Below are 12,758 nucleotides of genomic sequence, written 5' to 3' on the forward strand. Positions count from 1 at the left end.
AATTTGCCCGTCCAGACACCTCCAGCTAGTCTCTCATTGGTTCTCCCTATTCCTGTTCATCTTCCGCAGAAATTGCAAACTGGGCCAAACAGGAGGTTAAAGGCACTGACTCTCCAAGTCGGGAGAGTGTTAGTAAAGCATCTGGAATGTTGCACCCGAGTACCAGGGGACGAGAACTGAAGCATATTGGAACACGTCTCCCGATCACATGGTTGATCATACTCTGGGTTCCACATGCATGTTTTAGCTGAAGGAAGAATCCCTTAAACCTGGACAGTTGAGACCCGTGGAATGGGTACCATGCAATATGACTTCAAAGAGTCTTCATTTGCTCACCGAACCTCTCCAATCCTATCACTGCTGCGTTTATGCCCCTGTACACACGCTTGATTCTCTTTCAGAGACATAGCAATCCATAGGTTTTAAGATACTTACTAGTCAGGTACATTCTTAGGCGTTTAATATGGGGTGTTGAGTCCATTTCGTTGAGCAAGGAGTAGCTCTTGTCTATTCCATATTTGGCTTAAGGAACTTTATCTGTGCTCATTTCAATCTCCGGTTTTATGCAGCACCCAAACTCACCTTTCCCCTTAAGCAAGCATAAGTTGGTTTTCTAAATTTGAGACCTTGTTCTGTTCTGTAATCAAGTTCCTGTGTAGCCAAGTTTACATTCTGTGTATTAGTGATATCTTATGATGTTTCTTTTTCTGTGTGACTTATTTCAGTTAGAATCATCATACCTGAATTCACTCATTATGCTGCTACGGGCCTGATGACATAGATTTCATTGCTGAGTGATATTGCATTGTACGTAAGTACCACAACTTCTTTATCCATTTTTCGCCTTCTGCGATATTGAACTTGTACCATAAATGAGGTTCTTGTAAACAGAGCCGTCCCAAAAATTGGGGTGGCTGTGTCTTTTTGATTTTAATTTCCCTAAGCTATAGGACCATAAGTGGAAGTGCCCTAGGCTCTGTTGCTTTCTTTTTTAGATGTTTCAGGAAACACCATACACTTCTCCGGAGTGGCTCTTCTGAATTCACATCCCGCCCATCAGCATAACAAGGCTCCCAGTTCTCCATTGCCTATCCTGCCTTTCTGGATTTTACACTTTTTTCAGATGGCCCTTTTGACCGGGGGGAAGTGAGACTTCATTGTAGTGCAGATTTCCTTTGCAAGCTTGCTTGGTTGGCCAAAAAGTGCATATGCGTTTTTTCCTGAATATATTCAGGAAAAAACGCATACGCCCCTTTTGGCCAAGTACATCATAGTCGACGTTCTGCCTCTTTTCCTATGCTTTAAATGCAATTCCAGTCTACCTCCTGAAATCGGTTTCCTGCAATTCTGCCCCGCTTTCAAGTCCTCTTGGCAGCCTTACTTCAGTATATTTTTGGACGATAGCTGTCATTTATAACTCTGCAGGTTTGTGAATTACAGTGCCCCTGAGCTCCTTTCTTCAACTCGCTTTCTTGTGAGCTGGCCGCAACACCGCAGGATTGCGTCAGGCCCTAATCTTGTTCCGGCACGGCACGCTGCGCCTTTGGTTAATTCCTCTTCCTGGTGGGAAATGAGAGTTAAATTTGCCCGTCCAGACACCTCCAGCTAGTCTCTCATTGGTTCTCCCTATTCCTGTTCATCTTCCGCAGAAATTGCAAACTGGGCCAAACAGGAGGTTAAAGGCACTGACTCTCCAAGTCGGGAGAGTTTTATTAAAGCATCTGGAATGTTGCACCCGAGTACCAGGGGACGAAAACTGAGACATATTTGAACACGTCTCCCGATCACACGGTTGATCATACTCTGGGTTCCACATGCATGTTTTAGCTGAAGGAAGAATCCCTTAATCCTGGAGAGTTGAGACCCGTGGAATGGGTACCATGCAATATGACTTCAAAGGGTCTTCATTTGCTCACCGAACCTCTCCAATCCTATCACTGCTACGTATATGCCCCTGTACACACGCTTGATTCTCTTTCAGAGACATAGCAATCCATAGGTTTTAAGATACTTACTAGTCAGGTACATTCTTAGGCGTTTAATATGGGGTGTTGAGTCCATTTCGTTGAGTAAGGACTAGCTCTTGTCTATTCCATATTTGGCTTAAGGAACTTTATCTGTGCTCATTTCAATCTCTGGTTTTATGCAGCACCCCACCTCACCTTTCCCCTTAAGCAAGCATGTTGGTTTTCTAAATTTGAGACCCTGTTCTGTTTTGTAATCCAGTTCCTGTGTAGCCAAGTTTACATTCCGTGTATTAGTGATATCTTATGATGTTTCTTTTTCTATGTGACTTATTTCAGTTAGAATCATCATACCTGAATCCACTCATTATTTTGCCACGGGCCTGATGACATAGATTTCATTGCTGAGTGTTATTGCATTGTACGTAAGTACCACAACTTCTTTATCCATTTTTCACTTTCTGCGATATTGAACTTGTACCGTAAACGAGGTTCTTGTAAACAGAGCCGTCCCAAACTGTGGGGTGGCTGTGTCTTTTTGATATTAATTTCCCTAAGCTATAGGACCATAAGTGGAAGTGCCCTAGGCTCTGTTGCTTTGTTTTTTAGATGTTTCAGGAAACACCATACACTTCTCCGGAGTGGCTGTTGGCAATTTACATCCCGCCCATCAGCATAACAAGGCTCCCATTTCTCCATGGCCTGTCCTGCCTTTCTGGATTTTACACTTTTTTCAGATGGCCCCTTTGACGGGGGGAAGTGAGACTTCATTGTAGTGCAGATTTCCTTTGCAAGCTTGCTTGGTTGGCCAAAAGGGGCGTATGCGTTTCTTCCTGAATATATTCAGGAAGAAACGCATACGCCCTTTTTGGCCAAGTGCATCATTGTGGACATTCTGCGTCTTTTCCTATGCTTTAAATGCAATTCCAGTCTACCTCCTGAAATAGGTTTCCTGCAATTCTGCCTCACTTTCAAGTCCTCTTGGCAGCCTTACTTCAGTATATTTTTGGACGATAGCTGTCATTTATAACTCTGCAAGTTTGTGAATTACAGTGCCCCTGAGCTCCTTTCTTCAACTCGCTTTCTTGTGAGCTGGCCGCAACACCGCAGGATTGCTTCAGGCCCTAATCTGGTTCTGGCACGGCACGCTGAGCCTTTGGTTAATTCCTCTTCCTGGTGGGAAATGAGAGTTAAATTTGCCCGTCCAGACACCTCCAGCTAGTCTCTCATTGATTCTCCCTATTCCTGTTCATCTTCTGCAGAAATTGCAAACTGGGCCAAACAGGAGGTTAAAGGCACTGACTCTCCAAGTCGGGAGAGTGTTAGTAAAGCCTCTGGAATGTTGCACCCGAGTACCAGGGGACGAGAACTGAGACATATTGGAACACGTCTCCCGATCACACGGTTGATCATACTCTGGGTTCCACATGCATGTTTTAGCTGGAGGAAGACTCCCTTAAACCTGGAGAGTTGAGACCCGTGGAATGGGTACCATGCAATATGACTTCAAAGGGTCTTCATTTGCTCACCGAACCTCTCCAATCCTATCACTGCTGCGTTTATGCCCCTGTACACACGCTTGATTCTCTTTCAGAAACATAGCAATCCATAGGTTTTAAGATACTTACTAGTCAGGTACATTCTTAGGCGTTTAATATGGGGTGTTGAGTCCATTTCGTTGAGCAAGGAGTAGCTCTTGTCTGTTCCATATTTGGCTTAAGGAACTTTATCTGTGCTCATTTCAATCTCTGGTTTTATGCAGCACGCCAACTCTCCTTTCCCCTTAAGCAAGCATAAGATGGTTTTCTAAATTTGAGACCCTGTTCTGTTTTGTAATCCACCTCCTGAGTAGCCAAGTTTACATTCCGTGTATTAGTGATATCTTATGATGTTTCTTTTTCTGTGTGACTTATTTCAGTTAGAATCATCATACCTGAATCCACTCATTATGCTGCTACGGGCCTGATGACATAGATTTCATTACTGAGTGATATTGCATTGTACGTAAGTACCACAACTTCTTTATCCATTTTTCACTTTCTGCGATATTGAACTTGTACCGTAAACGAGGTTCTTGTAAACAGAGCCGTCCCAAACTTTGGGGTGGCTGTGTTTTTTTGATTTTAATTTCCCTAAGCTACAGGACCATAAGTGGAAGTGCCCTAGGCTCTTTTGCTTTGTTTTTTAGATGTTTCAGGAAACACCATACACTTCTCCCGAGTGGCTGTTGGCAATTTACATCCCGCCCATCAGCATAACAAGGCTCCCAGTTCTCCATGGCCTGTCCTGCCTTTCTGGATTTTACACTTTTTTCAGATGGCCCTTTTGACCAGGGGGATGTGAGACTTCATTGTAGTGCAGATTTCCTTTGCAAGCTTGCTTGGTTGGCCAAAAAGGGCGTATGCGTTTTTTTCTGAATATATTCAGGAAAAAACGCATACGCCCTTTTTGGCCAAGTGCATCATTGTTGACGTTCTGCCTCTTTTCCTATGCATTAAATGCAATTCCAGTCTACCTCCTGAAATCGGTTTCCTGCAATTCTGCCCCGCTTTCAAGTCCTCTTGGCAGCCTTACTTCAGTATGTTTTTGGAGGATAGGTGTCATTTATAACTCTGCAGGTTTGTGAATTACAGTGCCCCTGAGCTCCTTTCTTCAACTCGCTTTCTTGTGAGCTGGCCGCAACACCGCAGGATTGCTTCAGGCCCTAATCTTGTTACGGCACGGAATGCTGAGCCTTTGGTTAATTCCCCTTCCTGGTGGGAAATGAGAGTTAAATTTGCCCGTCCAGACACCTCCAGCTAGTCTCTCATTGGTTCTCCTTATTCCTGTTCATCTTCTGCAGAAATTGCAAACTGGGCCAAACAGGAGGTTAAAGGCACTGACTCTCCAAGTCAGTAGAGTGTTAGTAAAGCGTCTGGATTCTTGCACCCGAGTACCAGGGGAAGAGAACTGAGACATATTGGAACAGGTCTCCCGATCACACGGTTGATCATACTGTGGGTTCCACATGCATGTTTTAGCTGAAGGAAGAATCCCTTAAACCTGGAGAGTTGAGACCCGTGGAATGGGTACCATGCAATATGACTTCAAAGGGTCTTCATTTGCTCACCGAACCTCTCCAATCCCATCACTGCTGCGTTTATGCCCCTGTACACACGCTTGATTCTCTTTCGCAGACATAGCAATCCATAGGATTTAAGATACTTACTAGTCAGGTACATTCTTAGGCGTTTAATATGGGGTGTTGAGTCCATTTCGTTGAGCAAGGAGTAGCTATTGTCTATTACATATTTGGCTTAAGGAACATTATCTCTGCTCATTTCAATCTCTGGTTTTATGCAACACCCCAACTCACTTTTCCCCTTAAGCAAGCATAAGTTGGTTTTCTACATTTGAGACACTGTTCTGTTTTGTAATCCAGTTCCTGTGTAGCCAAGTTTACATTCCGTGTATTAATGATATCTTATGATGTTTCTTTTTCTGTGTGACTCATTTCAGTTAAAATCATCATACCTGAATCCACTCATTATGCTGCTACGGGCCTGATGACATAGATTTCATTGCTGAGTGATATTGCATTGTACGTAAGTACCACAACTTCTTTGTCCATTTTTCACTTTCTGCGATATTGAACTTGTACCGTAAACGAGGTTCTTGTAAACAGAGCCGTCCCAAACTTTGGGGTGGCTGTGTCTTTTTGATTTTAATTTCCCTAAGCTATAGGACCATAAGTGGAAGTGCCCTAGGCTCTGTTGCTTTGTTTTTTAGATGTTTCAGGAAACACCATACACTTCTCCCGAGTGGCTGTTGGCAATTTACATCCCGCCCATCAGCATAACAAGGCTCCCAGTTCTCCATGGCCTGTCCTGCCTTTCTGGATTTTACACTTTTTTCAGATGGCCCTTTTGACCGGGGGGAAGTGAGACTTCATTGTAGTGCAGATTTCCTTTGCAAGCTTGCTTGGTTGGCCAAAAGGGCCTATGAGTTTTTTCCTGAATATATTCAGGAATAAACGCATACGCCCTTTTTGGCCAAGTGCATCATTGTCGACGTTCTGCCTCTTTTCCTGTGCTTTAAATGTAATTCCAGTCTACCTCCTGAAATTGGTTTCCTGCAATTCTGCCCCGCTTTCAAGTCCTCTTGGCAGCCTTACTTCAGTATATTTTTGTACGATAGCTGTCATTTATAACTCTGCAGGTTTGTGAATTACAGTGCCCCTGAGCTCCTTTCTTCAACTCGCTCTCTTGTGAGCTGGCTGTAACACCGCAGGATTCCTTCAGTCACTAAAATGATTTGGCACGGCATGCTGAGCCTTTGGTTATTTCCTCTTCCTGGGGGGAAATGAGAGTTAAATGTGCCCGTCCAGACACCTCCAGCTAGTCTCTCATTGGTTCTCCCTATTCCTGTTCATCTTCCGCAGAAATTGCAAACTGGGCCAAACAGCAGGTTAAAGACACTGACTCTCCAAGTGAGGAGAGTGTTAGTAAAGAATCTGGAATATTGCACCCGAGTACCAGGTGACGAGAACTGAGACATATTGGAACACGTCTCCCGATCACACGGTTGATCATACTCTGGGTTCCACATGCATGTTTTACTGAAGGAAGAATCCCTTAAACCTGGAGAGTTGAGACCCGTGGAATGGGTACCATGCAATATGACTTCAAAGGGTCTTCATTTGCTCACCGAACCTCTCCAATCCTATCACTGCTGCGTTTATGCCCCTGTACACAAGCTTGATTCTCTTTCGGAGACATAGCAATCCATAGGTTTTAAGATACTTACTAGTCAGTACATTCTTAGGCGGTTAATATGGGGTGTTGAGTCCATTTCGTTGAGCAAGGAGTAGCTCTTGTCTGTTACATATTTGGCTTAAGGAACATTATCTGTGCTCATTTCAATCTCTGGTTTTATGCAGCACCCCAACTCACCTTTCCCCTTAAGCAAGCATAAGTTGGTTTTCTAAATTTGAGACCCTGTTCTGTTTTGTAATTCAGTTCCTGTGTAGCCAAGTTTACATTCCGTGTATTAGTGATATCTTATGATGTTTCTTTTTCTGTGTGACTTATTTCAGTTAGAAGCATCATACCTCAATCCACTCATTATGCTGCTATGGGCCTGATGACATAGATTTCATTGCTGAGTGATATTGCATTGTACGTATGTACCACAACTTCTTTATCAATTTTTCACTTTCTGTGATATTGAACTTGTACCATAAATGAGGTTCTTGTAAACAGAGCCATCCCAAACATTGGGGTGGCTGTGTCTTTTAGATTTTAATTTCCCTAAGTTATAGGACCATAAGTGGAAGTGCCCTAGGCTCTATTGCTTTGTTTTTTAGATGTTTCAGGAAACACCATACACTTCTCCCGAGTGGCTGTTGACAATTTACATCCCGCCCATCAGCATAACAAGGCTCCCAGTTCTCCATGGCCTGTCCTGCCTTTCTGGATTTTACACTTTTTTCAGATGGCCCTTTTGACCGGGGGGAAGTGAGACTTCACTGTAGTGCAGATTTCCTTTGCAAGCTTGCCTGGTTGTCCAAAAAGGGCGTATGCGTTTTTCCTGAAAATATTCAGGGAAAAACGCATACGCCCTTTTTGGCCAAGTGCATCATTGTCGACGTTCTGCCTCTTTTCCTATGCTTTAAATGCAATTCCAGTCTACCTCCTGAAATCGGTTTCCTGCAATTCTGCCCCACTTTCAAGTCCTCTTGGCAGCCTTACTTCAGTGTATTTTTGGACGATAGCTCTCATTTATAACTCTGCAGGTTTGTGAATTACAGTGCCCCTGAGCTCCTTTCTTCAACTCGCTTTCTTGTGAGCTGGCTGCAACACCGCAGGATTGCTTCAGGCCCTAATCTGATTCCGGCACGGCCCGCTGAGCCTTTGGTTAATTCCTCTTCCTGGTGGGAAATGAGAGGTAAATTTGCCCGTCCAGACACCTCCAGCTAGTCTCTCATTGGTTCTCCCTATTCCTGTTCATCTTCCGGAGAAATTGCAAACTGGGACAAACAGGAGGTTAAAGGCACTGACTCTCCAAGTCAGGAGAGCGTTAGTAAAGCATCTGGAATGTTGCACCCGAGTCCCAGGGGATGAAAACTGAGTCATATTTGAACACGTCTCCCGATCACACGGTTGATCATACTCTGGGTTCCACATGCATGTTTTAGCTGAAGGAAGAATCCCTTAAACCTGGAGAGTTGAGACCCGTGGAATGGGTACCATGCAATATGACTTCAAAGTGTCTTCATTTGCTCACCGAACCTCTCCAATCCTATCACTGCTGCGTTTATGCCCCTGTACACACGCTTGATTCTCTTTCAGAGACATAGCAATCCATAGGTTTTAAGATACTTACTAGTCAGGTACATTCTTAGGCGTTTAATATTGGGTGTTGAGTCCATTTCGTTGAGCAAGGCGTAGCTCTTGTCTATTCCATATTTGTCTTAAGGAACTTCATCTGTGCTCATTTCAATGTCTGGTTTTATGCAGCACCCCAACTCACCTTTCCCCTTAAGCAAGCATGTTCGTTTTCTAAATTTGAGAACCTGTTGTGTTTTGTAATCCACTTCCTGTGTAGCCAATTTTACATTCCGTGTATTAGTGATATCTTATGATGTTTCTTTTTCTGTGTGACTTATTTCAGTTAGAATCATCATACCTCAATCCACTCATTATGCTGCTACGGGCCTGATGACATAGATTTCATTGTTGAGTGATATTGCATTGTACGTAAGTACCACAACTTCTTTATCCATTTTTCACTTTCTGCGATATTGAACTTGTACTGTAAAGGAGGTTCTTGTAAACAGAGCCGTCCCAAACTTTGGGGTGGCTGTGTCTTTTTGATTTTAATTTCCCTAAGCTATAGGACCATAAGTGGAAGTGCCCTAGGCTCTGTTGCTTTGTTTTTTAGATATTTCAGGAGACACCATACACTTCTCCCGAGTGGCTGTTGGCAATTTACATCCCGCCCATCAGCATAACAAGGCTCCCAGTTCTCCATGGCCTGTTCTGCCTTTCTGGATTTTACACTTTTTTCAGATGGCCCTTTTGACCGGGGGGGAAGTGAGACTTCATTGTATTGCAGATTTCGTTTGCAAGCTTGCTTGGTTGGCCAAAAAGGGCGTATGCATTTTTTCCTGAATATATTCAGGAAAAAATGTATACGCCCTTTTTGGCCAAGTGCATCATTGTGGACGTTTTGCCTCTTTTCCTATGCTTTACATGCAATTCCAGTGTACCTCCTGAAGTCGGATTCCTGCAATTCTGCCCCGCTTTCAAGTCCTCTTGGCAGCCTTACTTCAGTATATTTTTGGACGATAGCTGCCATTTATAACTCTGCAGGTTTGTGAATTACAGTGCCCCTGAGCTCCTTTCTTCAACTCGCTTTCTTGTGATCTGGCCGCAACACCGCAGGATTGCTTCAGGCCCTAATCTGGTTCCGGCACGGCACGCTGAGCCTTTGGTTAATTCCTCTTCCTGGTGGGAAATGAGAGTTAAATTTGCCCGTCCAGACACCTCCAGCTAGTCTCTCATTGGTTCTCCCTATTCCTGTTCATCTTCCACAGAAATTGAAAACTGGGCCAAACAGGAGGTTAAAGGCACTGACTCTCCAAGTCGGGAGAGTGTTAGTAAAGCGTCTGGAATGTTGCACCCGAGTACCAGGGGACGAGAACTGAGACATATTGGAACACGTCACCGGATCACATGGTTGATCATACTCTGGGTTCCACATGCATGTTTTAGCTGAAGGAAGAATCCCTTAAACCTGGAGAGTTGAGACCCGTGGAATGGGTACCATGCAATATGACTTCAAAGGGTCTTCATTTGCTCACCGAACCTCTCCAATCCTATCACTGCTGCGTTTATGCCCCTGTACACACGCTTGATTCTCTTTCGGAGACATAGCAATCCATAGGTTTTAAGATACTTACTAGTCAGTACATTCTTAGGCGGTTAATATGGGGTGTTGAGTCCATTTCGTTGAGCAAGGAGTAGCTCTTGTCTATTACATATTTGGCTTAAGGAACTTTATCTGTGCTCATTTCAATCTCTGGTTTTATGCAGCACCCCAACTCACCTTTCCCCTTAAGCAAGCATAAGTTGGTTTTCTAAATTTGAGACCCTGTTCTGTTTTGTAATTCAGTTCCTGTGTAGACAAGTTTACATTCCGTGTATTAGTGATACCTTATGATGTTTCTTTTTCTGTGTGACTTATTTCAGTTAGAAGCATCATACCTGAATCCACTCATTATGCTGCTATGGGCCTAATGACATAGATTTCATTGTTGAGTGATATAGCATTGTACGTAAGTACCACAACTTCTTTATCAATTTTTCACTTTCTGTGATATTGAACTTGTACCATAAATGAGGTTCTTGTAAACAGAGCCATCCCAAACATTGGGGTGGCTGTGTCTTTTAGATTTTAATTTCCCTAAGTTATAGGACCATAAGTGGAATTGCCCTAAGCTCTATTGCTTTGTTTTTTAGATGTTTCAGGAAACACCATACACTTCTCCCCAGTGGCTGTTGGCAATTTACATCCCGCCCATCAGCATAACAAGGCTCCCAGTTCTCCATGGCCTGTCCTGCCTTTCTGGATTTTACACTTTTTTCAGATGGCCCTTTTGACCGGGGGGAAGTGAGACTTCATTGTAGTGCAGATTTCCTTTGCAAGCTTCCTTGGTTGGCCAAAAAGGGCGTATGCGTTTTTTCCTGAATATATTCAGGAAAAAACGCATACGCCCTTTTTGGCCAAGTGCATCATTGTGGACGTTCTGCCTCTTTTCCTATGCTTTCAATGCAATTCCAGTCTACCTCCTGAAAGCGGTTTCCTGCAATTCTGCCCCGCTTTCAAGTCCTCTTGGCAGCCTTACTTCAGTATATTTTTGGACGATAGCTGTCATTTATAACTCTGCAGGTTTGTGAATTACAGTGCCCCTGAGCTCCTTTCTTCAACTCGCTTTCTTGTGAGCTGGCCGCAACACCGCAGGATTGCTTCAAGCCCTAATCTGGTTCCGGCACGGCACACTGAGCCTTTGGTTAATTCCTCTTCCTGGTGGGAAATGAGAGTTAAATTTGCCCGTCCAGACACCTCCAGCTAGTCTCTCATTGGTTCTCCCTATTCCTGTTCATCTTCCGGAGAAATTGCAAACTGGGCCAAACAGGAGGTTAAAGGCACTGACTCTCCAAGTCTGGAGAGCGTTAGTAAAGCATCTGGAATGTTGCACCCGAGTCCCAGGGGACGAAAACTGAGACATATTTGAACACCTCTCCCGATCACATGGTTGATCATACTCTGGGTTCCACATGCATGTTTTAGCTGAAGGAAGAATCCCTTAAACCTGGAGAGTTGAGACCCGTGGAATGGGTACCATGAAATATGACTTCAAAGGGTCTTCATTTGCTCACCGAACCTCTCCAATCTTATCACTGCTGCGTTTATGCCCCTGTACACACGCTTGATTCTCTTTCAGAGACATAGCAATCCATAGGTTTTAAGATACTTACTAGTCAGGTACATACTTAGGCGTTTAATATGGGGTGTTGAGTCCATTTCGTTGAGCAAGGCGTAGCTCTTGTCTATTCCATATTTGGCTTAAGGAACTTTATCTGTGCCCATTTCAATGTCTGGTTTTATGCAGCACCCCAACTCACCTTTCCCCTTAAGCAAGCATGTTGGTTTTCTAAATTTGAGAACCTGTTGTGTTTTGTAATCCACTTCCTGTGTAGCCAAGTTTACATTCCGTGTATTAGTGATATCTTATGATGTTTCTTTTTCTGTGTGACTTATTTCAGTTAGAATCATCATACCTGAATCCACTCATTATGCTGCTACGGGCCTGATGACATAGATTTCATTGTTGAGTGATATTGCATTGTACGTAAGTACCACAACTTCTTTATCCATTTTTCACTTTCTGCGATATTGAACTTGTACTGTGAAGGAGGTTCTTGTAAACAGAGCCGTCCCAAACTTTGGGGTGGCTGTGTCTTTTTGATTTTAATTTCCCTAAGCTATAGGACCATAAGTGGAAGTGCCCTAGGCTCTGTTGCTTTGGTTTTTAGATGTTTCAGGAAACACCATACACTTCTCCCGAGTGGCTGTTGGCAATTTACATCCCGCCCATCAGCATAACAAGGCTCCCAGTTCTCCATGGCCTGTTCTGCCTTTCTGGATTTTACACTTTTTTCAGATGGCCCTTTTGACGGGGGGGGAAGTGAGACTTCATTGTAGTGCAGATTTCCTTTGCAAGCTTGCTTGGTTGGCCAAAAAGGGCGTATGCATTTTTTCCTGAATATATTCAGGAAAAAATGTATACGCCCTTTTTGGCCAAGTGCATCATTGTGGACGTTTTGCCTCTTTTCCTATGCTTTACATGCAATTCCAGTGTACCTCCTGAAGTCGGATTCCTGCAATTCTGCCCCGCTTTCAAGTCCTCTTGGCAGCCTTACTTCAGTATATTTTTGGACGATAGCTGCCATTAATAACTCTGCAGGTTTGTGAATTACAGTGCCCCTGAGCTCCTTTCTTCAACTCGCTTTCTTGTGAGCTGGCCGCAACACCGCAGGATTGCTTCAGGCCCTAATCTGGTTCCGGCACGGCACGCTGAGCCTTTGGTTAATTCCTCTTCCTGGTGGGAAATGAGAGTTAAATTTGCCCGTCCAGACACCTCCAGCTAGTCTCTCATTGGTTCTCCCTATTCCTGTTCATCTTCCACAGAAATTGAAAACTGGGCCAAACAGGAGGTTAAAGGCACTGACTCTCCAAGTCGGGAGAGTG

General features: G+C 43.9%; 1 long non-coding RNA gene across 2 annotated transcripts in view; it reads left to right on the top strand.

Moving 5' to 3' along the window:
- The window catches only part of LOC125965177 (uncharacterized), a 1,265,679-nt gene that overhangs the window by 384,071 nt on the left and 868,850 nt on the right, over positions 1-12,758 (top strand). The gene's annotated exons all lie outside the window — the stretch shown is intronic.

The sequence above is a fragment of the Orcinus orca genome, chromosome 8 (assembly GCF_937001465.1).
Source record: "Orcinus orca chromosome 8, mOrcOrc1.1, whole genome shotgun sequence".
Lineage (NCBI taxonomy): Eukaryota > Metazoa > Chordata > Mammalia > Artiodactyla > Delphinidae > Orcinus > Orcinus orca.